The sequence below is a fragment of the Mandrillus leucophaeus genome, unplaced genomic scaffold (genome assembly GCF_000951045.1).
Source record: "Mandrillus leucophaeus isolate KB7577 unplaced genomic scaffold, Mleu.le_1.0 Scaffold207, whole genome shotgun sequence".
Taxonomy (NCBI): Eukaryota; Metazoa; Chordata; class Mammalia; order Primates; family Cercopithecidae; genus Mandrillus; species Mandrillus leucophaeus.
In genome coordinates this window covers 3,741,484-3,760,569 of record NW_012102110.1, presented here as the reverse complement: position 1 = coordinate 3,760,569, position 19,086 = coordinate 3,741,484, and the positions used below count along the sequence as shown (strand labels likewise).

General features: G+C 36.1%; 1 protein-coding gene across 2 annotated transcripts in view; it reads left to right on the top strand.

Moving 5' to 3' along the window:
• The first annotated feature begins 2,771 nt into the window (after positions 1–2,771).
• The window catches only part of CCDC181 (coiled-coil domain containing 181), a 70,459-nt gene continuing 54,144 nt past the window's right edge, over positions 2,772–19,086 (top strand). For both annotated transcript variants that reach the window (XM_011979937.1, XM_011979935.1), the window contains exons 1-2: positions 2,772–3,176; positions 3,521–3,588. The gene's annotated coding sequence lies outside the window, so the exon portion shown is untranslated. The remainder of the gene's footprint in view (positions 3,177–3,520; positions 3,589–19,086) is intronic.

The window sequence follows — 19,086 nt, the reverse complement described above, 5'->3', positions numbered from 1 at the left end:
ATTGCCTGTGTCTTACTACCTTTCAGATTGGAAGCCTTCAGAGCAAGGACCATGTCTTATTTTTGTCTTTTGTTGCAAAACAGATTCTTGTGTCATGTGAACATTGAATTATATAAATGGTATGTGATGGACTCATCATAGTCACCTGCCAATACAGTAGTTAAATGCTCATCTTTTTAAATTTTTATTTTAAAGAGCCAGAGTTCCCAGGCTGGAGTGCAGTGGCGCAACCACAGTTCACTGCAGCCCTGAACTCCTGGGCTCAAGCAGTCTTCCTGCCTCAGCCTCCCAAGTAGCCGGAAATCACAGGCAGGTACCAACACACCCAGTGAATTGTTACTTTGTAGAGATGGGGTCTCACTATGTTGCCCAGGCTGGTCTTGAACTCCCGACCTCAAGTGATCCTCCCACCTTCGCCTCCCAAATTATTGGGATTACAGGCATGAGTCACCTTCCCCAGCCTTATTCTTACTGTATTTTTAGATGCAGCCTACAAAATTGGAGTTGTCATTTTTATTTTTTTTTTGAGACAGAGTCTCGCTCTGTCACCCAGGCTGGAGTGCAGTGGCCGGATCTCAGCTCACTACAAGCTCTGCCTCCCAGGTTTACGCCATTCTCCTGCCTCAGCCTCCCAAATAGCTGGGACTACAGGCGCCCGCCACCTCGCCCGGCTAGTTTTTTGTATTTTTAGTAGAGACGGGGTTTCACCGTGTTAGCCAGGCTGGTCTCGATCTCCTGACCTCGTGATCCGCCCATCTCGGCCTCCCAAAGTGCTGGGATTACAGGCTTGAGCCACCGTGCCCGGCCTGGAGTTGTCATTTTTAAAAAGCACATCAAACTCAGCACTGTGACTCATCCCTGTAATCCCAGCACTTTGGGAGGCCAAGGCAGGTGGGTCACCTGAGACCAGGAGCTGGAGACCAGCCTGGCCAACAAGGCGAAACCCCGTCTCTAGAAAAAAGGCAATAATTAACCCAGCTACTGGGAGACTGAGGTTGCAGTGTGCTGATATCACACCACTGCACTCCTGCATGGGATAGAGAGACGGTCTCAAAAAACAAAAACAAAATACAAAAAAAAAAAAAAAAACAAAACACCTCAGTGTAAAATATTAAGATTAAAATGCCTGCTGATCTCTAGTCCACTGGATGCCTTATTCAAGGTACTGTTGTACTTAAATGATAGAAATGGTATATCTGTTTTATCTATTATGTCGTATTCCCCATAATTAATACCTTATCTTTAACATACTTTAAGGAAGGGCATTTATTCACGCCAAACCGGAGGATGAAGGAAATCCTCAGTGAATATCAGGTATTGGGAAGGGCGTTGGCTGCTGTCTGTGATGTTTTAAACGTCGTCAGTAAAGAGTACCGCTACAAACCACCCACTGAAATAGTTATCCAATTGTCTTCCTTTAAAATAAAAGGGGGTAACAACCCTTTGATTCTTGAAAAGCACCTTGTAGGAATACTAATTCCTCTACTTTTTTCAGTAAGTAAGACTTACAGAAGGGAGTTCAAAATGTTAGGTTTGCCGCTCAAAGCTGTGATACGTTAGCAAAGTCAGTCTATTGAGCCTCAGTTTTCTCATCTGTAAATGGTATGATACCTCACAGAATTGTGAAGAAGTGAGCAAACATAAGTGAAAGCACCTGTCACATTGCAGGCACTGAGTAGGGGTTTAAGAAATGAGTTTCCTTCCCCTTGCTCTCCATTTACAATTAATTTGTAGCTACCAATTTCAACATCGCACTCTCAAATTTTTCTTTGAATGTTTCAATCAAAATGAAAATGATCAGAAGCTTTCTAAATCCTCCCCTTATTTTTAGTTCATATTTTGGAAAGCACTTATGGGGATACAGAGATGAAAAAGTCGTGGTTCTTTCCCTCAAGGACCCTAAAATGTATAATTGGAAAAGATAAGTAGAAAGGATAACAGGTACACAACTGCGATACAGGATATGTCAGGTATCATAATAAAAGGCTTAGGTCTGGAAGAGAGAATGAGGACACTGGGAAAATCAGGAGCGGCTTCCTGAAGAAGATGGCATTTAAGTTGGCCATGCAGGATGGGTAGGATTTTAACAGAAATGTGGAAAGGGGAACTGTGTAGTGGAGAAAGGGCCACAAGTGAAGATATGAATGCCAGAAAGTGCAGGAGATGGGTACAGTCAGCAAGGAATATGTGTAGAATAGTAGGCTGGGAAGACAGCATGAGTCATTTTATAATAATTATCAATTGGAGATGGGAATGGGAAGTCATGACTAAGCTTATTTTTAAGAAATTTAATCTGGCAGAGGTGAATATGATGAATTGTATGGGAAGATACTACCCAAAATTGCTAACTGAATTGCCATTGCAATTGGCTGGGTGTAGGTAAGGAAGCCCTTTTATGACTTAAGGCAGTGGAAATAACGAAAACACGACTGATTTGAGGTTGCTAAATTAACATTCTACAATGTGTGTTTACGTTTCAAAAAGTAGCTTAGAAAGTTTAAATAACCTGACAAGATTACACATCTATGAAGCGGATAAACCGGGATTCTGATTCCCACCCTACCCGGCAAATTAATGGTCACTTTGGCCCCAGTTCCACTGTCAAGTTTGTAAGATATTAACCGCAGTGGGGAAGGGTTGGGGGAGTAGGCCTTCCTCAGAAAGCAGAGCTCAGAAAAGAATGCCAGGCAGAGCAAAAGAGCAGCCGTCAGATGGGTGTGCTGAGTATGTCCCACAATGGGTGGGTAAGTGGCAAAGGAGTGAGGTGTCTTGGGGTCCAATTTGTGCGCGTGGAGTGAGACAGAAAACCCGGAGTCCAATTTCCCGGCCAACGAGTCGCTCCTTCTGGGCTGGCGAAGCAGGTTGCCAGGCCTGCGGCAAGCCAGGCATACCTACCCCTTCTCCGCGCCCCTATCTGCGCCTGCGCGTTACCGGCTGGCGGGCCGCCGGCGCTCCCGCCCCTAGGTGATTCTGTGGCTCACTCCCCTTGGATGGTGTTTCTACCCGGGTGTTTCCCGGGAAGAGGCTCTCAAGACTAGCCATGCAGGAGGAGGAGTCGAACTCTGGATAGCCTGTTTATAAAGGCCTAACTGTGCTGATGTTGACCGTTTTCTGAAACTCCTCCTCCAAAACCCACGCCAAACCGCAGGATGAAGGAAATCCTCAGTGAATACCAGGTATTGGGAAGGGCGTTGGCTGCTGTCTGTGACGTTTTAAACGTCTTCAGTAAACAGCACTGACCTCTACAAATCACCCACGGAAATAGTTTGTTATCGAATTGTCTTCCTTTAAAATAAGTGAATAAAAGGCGGTAACAACCCTTTCCAAAGGAAAACCTTACCCTCCAGAAAAGTCTTTCAGAGGAATCACAGGCCCAAGTGCTGTCCCAAACGCTGAAATATTAACAAAAAATTTGCTCATCTGTTTGATACAGTTCTGTCTGCTCCTGCCTTCCCCCGCCTCTTCCTTTTTTTTTTCCCTCTAATTTCAAACTGTGTAACTTGACCATTATTCCCCAAAGGATGCCAAAAACCATGGAAGAGTTCTGATGTTCTGGGAGGGTTGACAAAGATGGACCTTAAATTCTAGGTCAGTACTAATCTCTAGGATCGAGCACTCGGAGAAAACAGCTGCCTGGAAATTCTTGCTTGTGTCTTACGCTTGGCTAAGTAAAGGCTATGATCCCAGAGAATAGCCATAGTGGGAAATTATCCCAGTAACCAACAATAGGCCTGAAGGTCTGTTTTTATCTCCAACCCTTGTAATTAACTCCCAGTTACAGTTTTTTCTTTTTTATTCTGTGCTCCTTACTCTGCTATTTTCTCTGCATTTTGGGCTTCTTTCCTTAGGTATAAATGCTATACCTAAATATGCTTACCCATAAGTCATGTCTCTATATACATTTTAATAACAAGACATGGTTATATCTAATGATGACAGGATTCCAGCATTGAGCCAGGGATTCTGGACCGGGGCTAAGGTGCTCCCAGATGGGTAGAAATCCCTAGCTTCTATCAGAAGCAATATGTTAAAAGTCGTCTCGAGATATCATTTCCTCTTAAGCCTCTGCATTGGTAGAGTTATCCACAGTGTGGAATAGGAAAGCATAGAGAAGGGGACACCTTAATTTTGAATAACTAGCCTCTTAGGAACTGACCTAAAATCCTATTTCATAATGCAAATAAAATTTTGCTAATTGATTTTGTGTTTGACAAATATTCCGGTTCCATGATTATTTTATTATTTCATAGTTTTAAAAGCATTATGTGTTTATGGTAGGAAATTTGGAGAAATAAAAAAGCATAATGAATAATTATTGCCCTTTTTATTTTATTTTTTGCTCACTGCTATGCAAACGAGGATGAATAATTATTTTAACATTTGCCAACTCCAATCCCATACGCATGATTTTTATCCTCTTACAACCCCCAAGAGACCACAGTAGAATATAAGAAGTTAATAGGACATTTGGTGGACTATTACTCTCAGATCAAATAAATATGTAAAATATTTACTATTAGAAATTAATTATTAAAAATTGAAGACTATTAAAAAAATCACCAAAGACATAAATAAGCAACCACAAGTAAGAGTCAGCAGAACAACAAACAGATTAAGAGTCTAATGATTTCAGATATTGGAATTATAAGAGATTTACAGTATAAAACAAATCTGTATAAAATTTAGATATAAAAGATGAAATCACAGAAATGAGCAAGTACCAAGAGAGTAACAATATGACAAGACTGACTTGAAAAAGAACCTAAAGAGATATTTTAGAATTTAAAAATAGAAATGTTGGGAAGCTTCCAAATTGGTGAACACATCTCTGTGCCAGTAGAATGCCTACCCCAACTCCATGGGGACAGAAGCTCCTGCACTCAGGACCCTTCTAGATTTCCCCCTGTGTGCCTTTTTATCAAATTGTTCATTTATATCTTTCATAAGAAACTAGTAAACATTTAAAAAATAGAAATGTTGAGGTTAAAATTCCATGGATAAGATCTCATAAATTGCTGGTGGGAATGTAAATGGGTACAATCCCTTTGAATAACATTTTGGCATTATCCTTTCAAGTCAAATATATGCATTTCCTATGACCCTGCAATTCACCTCCTATTTACATATATAGGTTGGTGCAAAAGTAATTGTGATTTTGGCCATTACTTTTAAATGGCAAAAAAACCCCACAAAAAACAAAACAAAACAATTACTTTTGCCCCAACCTTTGATTGGAGCAGCACTTTTCAATATGGTAGTCACTAGACAATTGTGACTAGTGAGTACTTAAAATATGACTATGCAGGAATGAAAATGAATAAACCAGAACTACAAGCAAGAATTTTAGTCAGTCTTAAATAAAACACAAGGACACAAAAGAGCTAAGACACAAAAGAATCTATCAATACAATTTGTTCAAACTATTGTTTAAATTTTTATATATAGGTGGCAAAAATATAAAACAATTATCATAAAAGTCTAGCAAATGTTTATTTCTAGAAAGATGAAGAAAGGTATACTTAAGAAGGAGCACACAGATTTCTATGGTACTTGTGTTGTTGACTTGGAATATGGTACATGTATATTTGCTATATAATTATATATTTATGTTCTTTTTTGTATATTTATTAAATTTAACACTAAAACACTTTAAAAAGCTCAATGGCTAGGTTAAACAGCAGATTAAATACAGTTAAAGATAAAACTATTGAAGTAGAAAGGAAAACTGAAGAAACTGCCTAGTACAGTAATTCCTCAATGTCATGGATGGGTTCTTAGAAACTGCATCTTTAAGTGAAATGATGTACTATATGCTACAGGTACTTTTGTTTATATCAATTAGCCTACAGTAAAATTGGTTTAATTATACAGTACATCATTTTTCTTAAAGTTGCAGTTTCCAAGAACCTGTTAATGATGTTAAATGAGGACTTACTGCATGCAGCAATGAGACAGGAGATTAACAAATATAAGAAGAAGTTAAGATATATGGTGAACAGAATGAGAAGATCTTATAACCTCAGAAGGAATGAATAGATAGAAAGGAGGAGAAGCAATATTAAATTACAATTAACTTAGGACAAGGAGAAGATCATAAAAGCAGCCAGAGAGAAAAGACATCATGTACAAAAGAATCAGTTAGCTAACAGCCATTTCTTAAGAGCAACAGTGGAAGCTAGAAGGCAACAGTAATGAAATTACTGAAGGAAAATAACTTCCTACCTAAAATTGTGTACCCAGAAGAGTGATCTGTTAAAAACTGGAATAAAAACATTCACAGATTTTAAAAATGGAAAAAGTCCATGCCAGCAATGGATTATCTCAGGAGGAAGGAACAAGACCTAATAGGAAGGTCTCACATACAAGAAGTGAGGATGATTAAAAAGGATAAGCATTTAGATAAATCTAAATGTCTGAGTCCAGTTTCTTTTGTTTGTAACAATACCTAAAAATGGGTAATTTATAAAGAAAAGGGATTTATTTCTTACCATTCTGGAGGCTGGGAAGTCCAAGGTTGAGGGGCTGCATGTGGTGAAAGCCTTCTTTCCAGTGGGGACTCTACAGAGTTCAGAGTTCAGAGTTCCAAGGCAGTACAGGTATCATGTGGCAAGAGGACTAAGCATGATAATGTGCTAGCTTAGATCTCTCATTTATTATAAAGCCACCATATCCCTTCCCATAATAACTCATTAATCTGTTAATGGATACATTTTTTCATGAGTGCAGGCCCCATCTCTCAATACTGCCACATTGGGGATTTTCAACATGGGTTTTGGAGACACCATTGAAACCACAGCACTAAACAGTCATTAGCTTTATTAATAATGATTATCTATTTTGTGGTTTATATTTTAAAATACTATACATGAAGAGTATATAAATTGGGCTTATCTGAGGTACTTAGATACAGCAACCATGCAACCTGGCTTTGTGAAAGGTCACACAGTGCATCTATGCTCCCCACCACAAACCACTACCAGGAAACTCAAGATGATGATCACTTTAGCTAAGGGAGAGTTAAGGAGGAGCTCTTGAATAGTTTGGCAAGGTTCCTAACCACTTCCTACAAAAATTGAAACTAAGCCAGAAAGGGAGGAAGAAAGGATAAATCTTCAGCCAAAAAATTGCAAAGGAAAATGGGGAGCAAAAGGCAAATAGGCTGAAATGGCCATCTAAGAAACTAAAGCCAACTCTCCTGCAGAAAGTAGAGAAACTAAAACTGAGGAGGGTATAGTCTCTAATTAAAGAGAGAAAAAAAAATGAAATCTGATTAATATAGTTACCAAGTCTTATGGTTCCTGTATCTTCTTTATTATAGTCTGGATAAATATTTTTATTACCTATGTTGTAAAAAAAAAGATTTTAAAAATAGTTCTAAAAACATATTTTAGAAGAAAGTTGTGTGTGTGCGCATGCAAGTGTGCGTGTGTGCACGTGCACACCTGCTGTATGTACTTTCTTTAAAAAAAGAAATGATGTGCTTGTAATTTTTCTGTACAATCTAAAATGTGAAGATGTCAATATAAGAGAGGATTTGACTGTCTTGGGTGTTAACTGTATTGGCCGCTAGGGGGGCAGTTTTTGTATCTTATGAATTTAACAAAATGGCCATTAGGAGTCACAATTATCCACTAATATATCTTAATATTTTAAATTACTTAATGCCTATCTCCATGTTCTTGCTTTAAAAAAATAGAATTGCTCCTAAAGACAACTGCTGTCTAATTTTGGCTCTCTATATATCAGAATTGTTGAAGTTTTGTTAAAGTTTGGAAATTTTGAAGTATAGCATTATGATACTAAATTATTAATTAGTGGGGCTTTAAACCTAACAGTTATCAATATTTGAAGTTACTAGTGCCTGATATATTTTCTTAAGGAAACTTTGCCTCTAGCTTTAAGTTGGAAAGTCACTAGAATTACTGTTTAGAAAAGAATGGAATAATACTTTAGAAAACTTACATTAGTTCTTATTTACAAATTATCCATAATGGCTATGTACTAATTGAATAAAATCTCAATTATGAAATAAAAAAATTAAATGAAAAGATACAAGCCTTGAAATAACCCAGATATTTTCAAAATGAATAGAAAAGTTTTGAAATATTGTGATAATGGAATGTTATACAGTGGCAAAAAACAAATGAATATAATTGCATACAGTAACATTTATAAATTTTAGAGAATAATTAAACTGTTGAGGAAAAACAAGTAGCTGTCTATCTATGTTGTACCATTTCAAAAATAAAGCTCAAAATCAAGTATGTAAATCAAGCAACATATTGGTTAAGAATAACATAAATAACTGATAAAACTTTTTCTTTAAAGACACATAATAATATCCTTAAAATCTGTGATAGTGGTTACCTTTTTTGGTAAGACAGGAAGATGGAATAGGTAGATCATGAACATTGGTAATGTTTTTAATTTGATAGGTAAGTTTTATGATTTTATACTTTTAAATTTATATGCCAATATATTCTTTTGTATGTATCAAATATAACATTTTTTTAAAAAGAAAAAGCAGTGTGAACTTCCTGTGAACTTTGATTAGTATTTCTATTATACTCCTGCTTTCCCTGCCCAGAATTTAGGCATTCAATTTAAACATTTTCTGCTGAGCAGAAGCAATTTAATAATTGTCTCCCTTCATTGTAAGTTTTTTATTTCTTCCTTATGTCTGATTAATCCCCCAATATAAGCTTCAATTAATTAAGCAGGTCTGCAAAATATACGAATAAAATACCACACTATTAAGATATTATGTCTTTTGTAAAATCTTTTTCGAGTTGGCAAATAGTTTTGTGTTGAATTATCTATACAGAACTTTACATTATTTAAAGAGGGAAAATGAGTGGGAGTATTTTTATTCCATGGTGTAATAAGGCGAGGAATATCCATTCCACCCATGTTGCCTATAAATATATTCCAATAGTGTTGAAATATAGATTTCATTTTTTCTCTTATTAAAAACACGAAGTGTTTAAAAATACATCTAAAAAAAGAAGGCTGTGCATTTGTCTGACTACTGCTAAAATAGCCTTGTTTTATAATGAGTACATTCTAAAAATTGGAAAAAGTCAGTTCTTCGTTTAAAATTGTTTCAAGAATACATCTATTGGGTCCTGAAGAAGGAGGGGACATCAAAAGCAACAAGTTTATTAAGACTGTTGAGAATCCACATGTGTCATACAGATGGCAGAGTCTGGTGTGAAAAGAAGCCCACCACAAGTAAGGTAGAGGTAATTTCAAAATTCGTTTAACTGGGATTTGTCAGCTATGCAAGCGTCTTAATAGTCTTGAAACTGCTGTGGCAATTGTGATCCCAGGAACACATTTTCTCTTTGATGCCCACTGGTAGCAGGAGGCATTCACTTTATGCTCTTTTAAATGCCTATTGTTAATGCCAAAAAAAAAAAATTATGTGTAGATGTGTAGAGAATGAAAAGTGAGAAGTGTGGAGAATCATTGAGGAAGGATGAGACCTAAGAGCAAAAACAAAAAGAAAAGTGAGCTTAGGGGCAATATTTCCAAGATTAGAGGCTCTGATCCACTTTTGTAGTCAGGGAGCTCCTTGCTATATTATGAAGCAGAATAAACTAAAAAATGGTAATGGCCTCCCCATTACAGTGGCAGATTCTGTGTCATTCACATTCTTCTAGGAGAGTCTGAATGACCGTGTATTTGTATATTGGACTAGAAAAGGGTTGTATGAAAATCTAGCAGCTTGTAAAAAATCATTTAGAGGGTCTTGGGAAATAAAGAGAAGTTTCACATACATTCCTATTTAGTGTGCATCAAAATGTGGTTACATTGTAGTGTCCATACAATACTATATTTTTCAGACATGATGACTTGCTGATGTTTCAGATTAATATTAACCAAATTATGGCTGTCTTGACATTTCAGAAAAATCTAAAGAATTCCAGTGGAAATACAATGTCTTTTTGAATTCTGTTTTACCCTGTGTAACAGGTTTTGTTCTTGTATATAGTAGGTATCTACTATAAAAGAGTGCATATTTTGCTGACTCATCTTCCTATGTCATAGCATTTGTTTTTGTCATTTCACTTCTTTCTCAAGTCTATTTTGCTTCACATTGATTATGTATTTCTTCAAAGAATGAAAAAAACAAGTAGACTACAGCCAAAAATAACTACATTAGTTCATAAATTAATGACTAGAAATGTATAATTCTTGGTACTTTTCATAGTGCTTTAGACTTGAATGGGTCATTTTATTTTGTCATTCCAGTTCTTCAGGATTTAAGAGAAAAAGGAAAATAATTTTTAATTCAACTTAATTATTATTTTTGTTTTACTTGAAAATAATGTTCAAAATTAAAACAAAACATAAATGCAAATTAAATGTATTACTAATTTAACTCTCATTTAGTCAGAATCCAGAAGTGTCTGCAGCCAACCGAAGAGGGAATGTTTGATGGAAAGAAGTTGGAAAGGAAGGAGAAAATGGCTTATTTTAGTTAAAATGTTTTACTTTTGGAAATTGTTTAAAAAAAACTTATTTTCACATATACATAAATACATTGTTAGGAGCCCTCCCAGGGCCATAGAAGTGGCCTGCACAGGTGAGAAGCCCTGAAACTTAAACTTCACTAGTTCCATGATAAATGCTCCTCTACTTGAATTCCTGTGCCATTTTACCTCCTGCCCCATTTCTTCTTTCCCCTTTGGAGTAAAACTCCTTGAAAAGAACTGTCAGTACTGCTATGTCTACTTTGTCTTCTCCTATTCAGTTTAGAATTCCCATCATTCCACTTAAACCATTGTCAAAACAGTGATGCCTAATCCTGTTTGTATTTCACCTGTCAACAGCAGGTTTGATATAGCTGAGCATTTTTTATTGAAACTTGTTCTTCCCGTGGCTTCTGGAACATGCTTCTTTCTGGTTCTTTTTCTTTACCTCACTGGTTACTCCTGGATCTCCTTTGCTGTTTCTTCCTCTTCTTCCTGACAGCTAAACTTAGGTGTAACCTAAGGTGTAATCCTGGAGCTAAGTTCTCCAATCTCTCTCTCTTTTTTTTCCTTAACTACATTTCCTCTCTGTCTTCACCCTGCTCCATGGCTTTATGAACCATGTCTACACTGATCACTTTCAAATTTATATATATCTAGTCCTTTATTATCTGAATTCCAAACTTACATATTCAACTGCCTATTTCCGTATTTACTTGATTGCTTAATTAGTCATAACAAAGTCAAAAAACAACTTATCGAGTTCTGGTCACACACCCTGGTTCTCTTGGATCTCAGTAAACTGCCGTTCTTTCATTTGCACAAGCTAAAAGCTATAAGTCATCTTTGACTCCCCTGTCTTTCAACCCTGTTGGCACATTATCTTGACAAACTTTCTCTACAATTTTCATGTCATTTTTTTTTTAAATGTGTCAGCTTGGGTATTGTGTAATTCTTTGTGACATCATTTATTTATACTTGTTACCTGAGTATTGTTTAGCCTGGAACCAGGGAGAGGGGTAGAGTCTGAAACAGCACTGATTTGTTCTGCTCTGCATTTTCCTGCTTCCTCAAAACAAAGAAAAAAGGGTGTGGCAATCATTATAACACTTTGCTGTTACTTTATCAAAACATACTTGGTTTACTGCCCTGTTAGACCAGATAAATACAGGCATAAAAGTAGTTGTGATTTTACATGTTCAGCCTTTAGGATTTCTATTTATGTGCCACTCCCTATCAACCTCATTTACAGATTGTGCTACTGTAGTTATCTTTGTGGCTTACAATGGTCCTAAAAACAAATTTTATGGTAATTATTACCATTAAAAATAAATATTTTTTTGGCAGACATCTGGTTTTAAAGTGGCAGTACAGAAGCAAGCTGGTTTCACTCTCCCCACAGAAAACCAAAAATTTGCAGAGCTGTGATTTTCCCCAGCAACAGTCCAGAACTCAAATATGAGGATGAGACAGATCCTAGGGCCATAAAGAAAAAAAATTTTCTTTGGAAAAAAACTCCAAGCAGGTGGTAAGAGAATTGGACTTCCACATCTGCAATGCTCCCCCACCCATTCTGCCCAGCAACAATTGTATGAAAAGGAAATGCTCATTGGAGCATTTTGGATTTCAGATTTTTGGATTAGGAATACTTCTGTGGTATGTATTCTGCAAACATTTAAAAACCTGAGAAAAATAGAAAATTCAAAATACTTTGGGTCCCTAGCATTTTGGATAAGAGATATTCAATCTGAAAATGAAAAGTTCTTAACAGTTATTTGTCATTCAGGAAATGCAAATTAATGCCAATAAGATAACAGTATATATTCACTAGAATGGTTATAACAAAAAAAGCAGAAAATACCAAGTATTAACAGAGCTGTAGAGAAGCTGGAATTCTCATACATTGCTGGTGGGAATATAACACAGTACAGCTACTTTTGAAAACAGATTGTTAGCTTCTTAAAAATTATGCACAAACCAACAATTCTGTGCATAGAAATCTAACCAATATAAATAAGCACATAGGTTGACACAAAGACTTGTATGCAGATTTTTATAGCAATAATATTTATAATAGTCAAAGGTAGAAACAACCCAAATGTTTATCAACTACTGAGTAGATAAATGAAATGTGTTTATCTATACAATGAATTCTATTCTGTGATAAAAAGGAATGAAATACTGATACATACCATAACATGGATGAACCTCAAAAACATTATGGCAAATGTAAAAGACTACATTGTTAGAAGGCAGGATGGTGGTTGCCAGGGGCTGAAGGGAAGGGAAAATGGGAAATTTGTGTTTAGTGTGCATAGTTTCAGTTGGGAGACATGAAAAAGTTCTGCAGATAGAGGGGGAAAGTAACCATTATAAAAATAGGCCTAGAACATTCTCATGACAAAGGCCTACTCTCCAGGGAAAAATACATTACCACGGCCTTATCCTATGTAGGGGAAGGACAGTTTCTTCAACTCTAGCTCCCTCTCGAGCCTTTCTGTTTCACCTACTGGGATGGAGGGACAACCTAAAAAACACTTGTAAAAGTCACAGCCCAGGGACACAGGCCAACTAAAAAACTGAAATTTAATCATAAGACTCTAGAACGAATGATTCTCTTCCTTCATACTTCACTCCCATAACAATCAGGCTCTATTATAACAGTGAATTATAGCTGAAGGAGCTGAAAAACACAGACTCTCTTGAAGAGGAGTCCTTAGGAAGTGTGATGGTTAATATTGAGTGTCAACTTGATTGGATCGAAGGATGCAAAGTATTGATCCTGGGTGTGTCTGTGAGGGTGCAGCCAAAGGAGATTAATATTGGAATCAGTGGACTTGGAGAGGCAGACCCACCTCAATCTGGGTGGGCACAATCTAATCAGCTGCCATCGCAGCTGGAATAAAAGTAGGCAGAAGAACGTGGAAAGACCAGACTGGATGAGTCTTCTGGCCTCCATCTTTCTCCCATGCTGGATGCTTCCTGCCCTCGAACATCAGACTCCAAGTTCTTCAGCTTTTGGATTCTTGGACCTACACCAGTGGTTTGCCAGGGGCTCTTGGGCCTTCGGCCACAGACTGAAGACTGCTGTTGGCTTCCCTACTTTTGAGGTTTGGGGACTCGAACTGGCTTCCTTGCTCCTCAGTTTGCAGATGGCCTATTGTGGGACTTCACCTTGCGATTGTGTGAGCCAATACTCTTTAATAAACTAACTTTCTTATATACATTTATCCTATTAGTCCTGTCCCTCTAGAGAACCCTGACGAATACAGGGAAGCCCAAATACTATAGAAAGGAAAACAGGGACACTAGAGAAATTGGAAGCTTATGGCATGTGCAACTTCAGCAAACATCAAATACAAGCCACCTCCTAGCCATATTAAAACAAAACCTCACGCTTAAGGCCTATTTACCTCAGTTCCTATTATCTGATCATGTCTAGCTTTCAACAAAAATTTACAAGATATGCTAAAAGACAAGCAGAAAGTCTGAAGAGATAAAGCAAGCATAAGAATCAGACTCAGATATGACACAGACATTGGAATTATCAAACTAGGAAGTTATGGTTAATACTTAAGGGTTCTAGTGGAAAAAAATAGACAACATGCATGAACAGAAGGGTAATGTAAGCAGAGAAATGGAAACTCTAAGAAAGAAAGGGAAATGCTAAAAATCAAAAACACTATATTAAAAGCGAAGAATGCCTTTGATGGGATCATCAGTACACATGGCATAACAGAAGAAAAAATCCACTAAGCTAGAAGATAGGTAAGCAGAAAACTCCCTAACTGAAATAAAAGATAAGTGAATTTTGAAAAAGAACAGAACACCCAAGAACTATGGAACAATTTCAAAAGGTGTAATGTACACATTGTTGAAATACCAAAAGAGAAGGAGTGAATGGGACAGAAGAAACATTTGAACTAATAATGGCACAATAACATTTCAGAATTAATTATAGACAGCAAACCACATATCCAGAAAGCTCAGAGAACACCAAACAGGATAATTATGAAAAATCTACACCGGGGCATATCATATTCAAATTTCAAAAAACCAAAGGCAAAAATATATTGAAAGCAGCCAGATGGGAGATTAAGGACAAGAATTGCAGCAGATTTATTGTCAGAAACCATACAAAAATGAATAAAATAGAGTAAGATATTTAAAGTATTGTAAAAAAAACCCCACAAAACCCTGTAACCTATAATTCTACATCCAGTGAAATTATCCCTCACAAGTGAAGAAAAATTACTTTCTCAGAAAAACAAAAACTGAAGGAATTCATTGCAAGCAGATCCACCCTATAAGAAATATTAAAAGAAGTTCTTCGGAGAGAAGGAAAATGACATAGGTCAGAAACTTAGTTTTATATTTAAAAAAGGAAGGTTAAAGAAGGAATAAATGAAGATAAAATCTTTTATTTTTCTTATTCTTATCTAAACACTAAACTTTAAACTGTTTAAAGTAATAATAGAAACAATATCTAGCATATGGATAAGTGGAGTGAATGACAATGATATCATAAGGGTCAGAAAGAAAGAATTGGGAAAACTCCGTTCTTAGGTACCTTGCACTACATGTGAAACAATATATTGTTATTTGAAGTTAGTTTTAAGTTTGTTAAATACGTATATTGCAAACTCTAGAGCAAGTAACTTTTTTCAAAAAGAGGTGTAACTGCTATCTCTAAGAGAGGAGATAAAATGGATAGTATAAAATGTTCAAAAGAAGACAAGGCAGAAAAAGATATGAAAAAAGTAACAATGTATGCAGTAAATACAAAACAGTTGCAAACACAGTAGATATTAATCTAACTGCATCAATAGTCACCTTAAATGTAAATGATCTAAAAACATCAACTAAAGGACAGAGATTATCAGAGTAAATAAAAAAAAACAAAACCCAACTATATGTCATTTACAAAACCCCACTTTAAATATGAAGACATATATAGATTAAAGGGATGGAAAAAGATATACCAGGCTAACACTTATCAAAAGAAAGATGAAGTAGCTATATTGATTTCAGACAATACAAAATTCAGAACAAGGAAAATGATCAAGATAAAGAGAGGCATTACGTAATAAGGAAATCAATTCTCCAAGAAGATATAACAATCCTTAGCATGCATCTAACAACAAAGTGTTAAATTACATGAGACAAATAGGCAAGTCTACTGTAATAGTTGCAAACTTCAACACCTTTCAGTAAGTAATTCATAGGTCAAACAGGCAAAAAGTCAGTAAGGATATAGTTGACCTGAATAGTACTATAAATTTGATCTAGATGAACTTGATGTAATTGAAATTTATAGAATACTTCAACAATGACAGAATACACATTCTTCTCAAGCTTTAATGGATATGTATCAAAATAGATTACATTTGAGCTGTAAAATATAACTTTACAGGCCGGGCACAGTGGCTCATTCCTACATTGTAATCCCAGCACTCTGGGAGGCCGAGGCGGGTGGATCACCTGAGGTCAGGAGTTTGAGATGAATCTGGGCCATGATGGTGAAACCTCGTCTCTACTAAAAATTCAGAAATTCTCTGGGTGTGATGGTGGGTATCTGTAATCCCAGCTACTTGGGAGGCTAAGAAAGGAGAATTGCCTGAACCTGGGAGGTGGAGGTTGCAGTGAGCCAAGATTGCATCACTGCCCTCCAGCCTGGGTGACAGAGCAAGACTCTGTCTCAAAAACAAACAAGCAAACAAATAAAATGAAAAACAACTTTTAAGAGTATAGAGATTACACAAATTATATTCACAGACTATACAGGAATTAAACTAGAAATAAGTAACAGAAAGATTCCTGGAAAGTCTCCAAATATTTGGAGATTGAGCAATATACTTCTAAATAACATGTATCAAAGAAAAAGTCTCAAGATAGATTAGAAAATATTCAAAATAAATGAAAATGCAACTTATCAAAATTTGTGGGATGCAACAAAAGCAATATTTAGAGGGAAATTTATAACATTAATTACATACGGTCATTTCTCAGTATCCATGGGGATTGGTTCCAGGACCTCGTGCAGAGACCAAAATCTGCAGATGTTCAAGTTCCTTATATAAAATGGTGTCATATTTGCATATAACCTACATACATTCTTTTGTATACTTTAAATCATCTCTAGATTACTTATAATGTCTAATACACTGTAAATGCTAAGTAAATAGTTGTTGTAGAGTATTGGTTTTTAATTTGTATTATTTTTATTGGTTTTACTTTTTCAAACATTTTCAATCTGCATTTGGCTGAATCTGCAGATGCACAACCCACAGGTATGGAGGGATGACTGTTTATTAGCAAAGAAGAAATACTCAAAGCCAGTAATTTAAGCTGTCATTTTAGGAAACTAAATGAAGAAGGGCAATTTAAACCTAAAGTAAGCAGAAGAAAAGAAACATAAAAATTAGAGGAGAAATCAATGAAATTGATAACAGGAAAATAATAGAGGAAATCAATGACACTAAACAGCTGGTTCTTTGAAAAGATCAATAAAATCAATAAACTTCAAGCCAAACCAACCAAGGACAAAAGAAAGAAAACACAAATTACCAGTATCAGAAATGAAAGAGGAATCATCACTATTGATCCCACAAATGTTTTAAGATAATAAAGAAATAATATGAACAGCTCTATGCACATAGATTTGATAACTTAGATAAAATGCACTGCCTCTTTGAAAAACAATCTGAATAGACTTATATCTATTAAAGAAATTAAACTAATTAATAATTAATTAAACTAATAACCTTCCAAGAAAGAAATCACTAAGTACAGCTTGTTTCACTGGTGAAATGTACCAAATATTTAAGCAAGAAATGGTACCAATTCTCCACAATCTCTTCTAGAAAATAGAAGCAAAGGGAACACTTCCTGACTCATTCTATAAGGACATCATTATCCTAATGTCAAAAACAGACATTATAAGAAAGAAAAACTACAGACTCAGATCTCTCATGAACATTGATGCAAAAATCCTCAACAAAATTAGTGAATCAAATCCACCAATGTATAAAAAGGATTATATGCCACTACGAAATGAGATTTATTCCAGGTAGGCAAAGTAGTTCAACATTTAAAAATCAATAAATGTAATCAATGACATCAACAGGCTAAAGAAGAAAACATAATGTGATCATTTTAATAGATGTAGAAAAAGCATTTGACAAAACCCAACACTCATTCATGACAAAATCTCTCAGCAAATGAGGAATAAAGGGGAATTTCCTCAAACTTTCTAAAGAGCATCTACAAAAACGCTACACCTAAAATCATAGTGAATGATGAGAAACTGGGCATTTTGCTCCCGCTAAGATCAGGAACAAGATAAAAATATCCACTCTCATCTGAAGGATAGGAAGCAGCCAGCAATGAAAATATCTGCAGAAGATCATTCCAGGCAGGAGGAAATATCAAACATGGGAAAGACCTTGTTATACTTGAGGAAAACACGTGGCTAGGATGATTGGTGCATAATGAATGAACAGGAAAGTGGTAGGAGGTGAGATCACAGGGTGAGAAGGGGCCTGATTATGTAGGACCTTGGAAGTAAGGCAAGGAGTTTATATTTTATTCTAACAGCATTGGAAAGTCATGGAGGGATATAATCTGATTTACATTTTTGAGAGTATTGTAGTTGTTGACACGAACCTCTCAATTGTGGGAATCTGTAATCTTGGGAGATAGTCTCTCTTGGCATCTGGATCCGGAAGACAAGATGTGCTCATTATTTGCAATGCTGAAGGTACTCTTGCATATCTAAGTTTTGTAATTAGCTTAAGAAATGTGCCAAAGCCACAGTAGAAAAATATGTAGCCACCACTGTCACTACAAGGCATGAGGCATTCAATAGGCAAATGTGAAGATAAAATATTTGGAAGAATTCAAATTTAAAAAAATTTCCAATTTTTTTTTTTTGCTATGAAGATCAAATAGTTTAATACACATGAAAACAATAAACCATTGGTACAATGCAAATATTAAGACTATTACAATAAAAATAAACAGAGTGAGATAATGGGATTATTACATACTTAAGACCTAAACTTTGTACAACTGATCCCAATGGGAAGCAGGTCCTCATTTTGAGTCCCACTTTTTCTTTTTTCTTTTTTTATTATACTTTAAGTTATAGGGTACATGTACACAACGTGCAGTTTTGTTACGTTTGTACACATGTACCATGTTGGTGGGCTGCACCCATTAACTCGTCATTTACATTAGGTATATCTCCTAATGCTATCCCTCCCCGCTACCCCCATCCCACAACAGGCCCTGGTGTGTGATTTCCCCTTCCTGTGTCCAAGTGTTCTCATTGTTCAATTCCCCCGTGAGTGAGAACATGCGGTGTTTGGTTTTCTGTACTTGCGGTAGTTTGCTGATAATGATGGTTTCCAGCTGCATCCATGTCCCTACAAAGGACATGAACTCATCCTTTTTTATGGATGAGTAAATACTGCATAGTATTCCATGGTGTATATGTGCCACATTTTCTTAATCTGTCTGTCATTGATGGACATTTGGGTTGGTTCCAAGTCTTTGCTATTGTGAATAGTGCCGCAATAAACATACGTGTGCATGTGTCTTTATAGCAGCA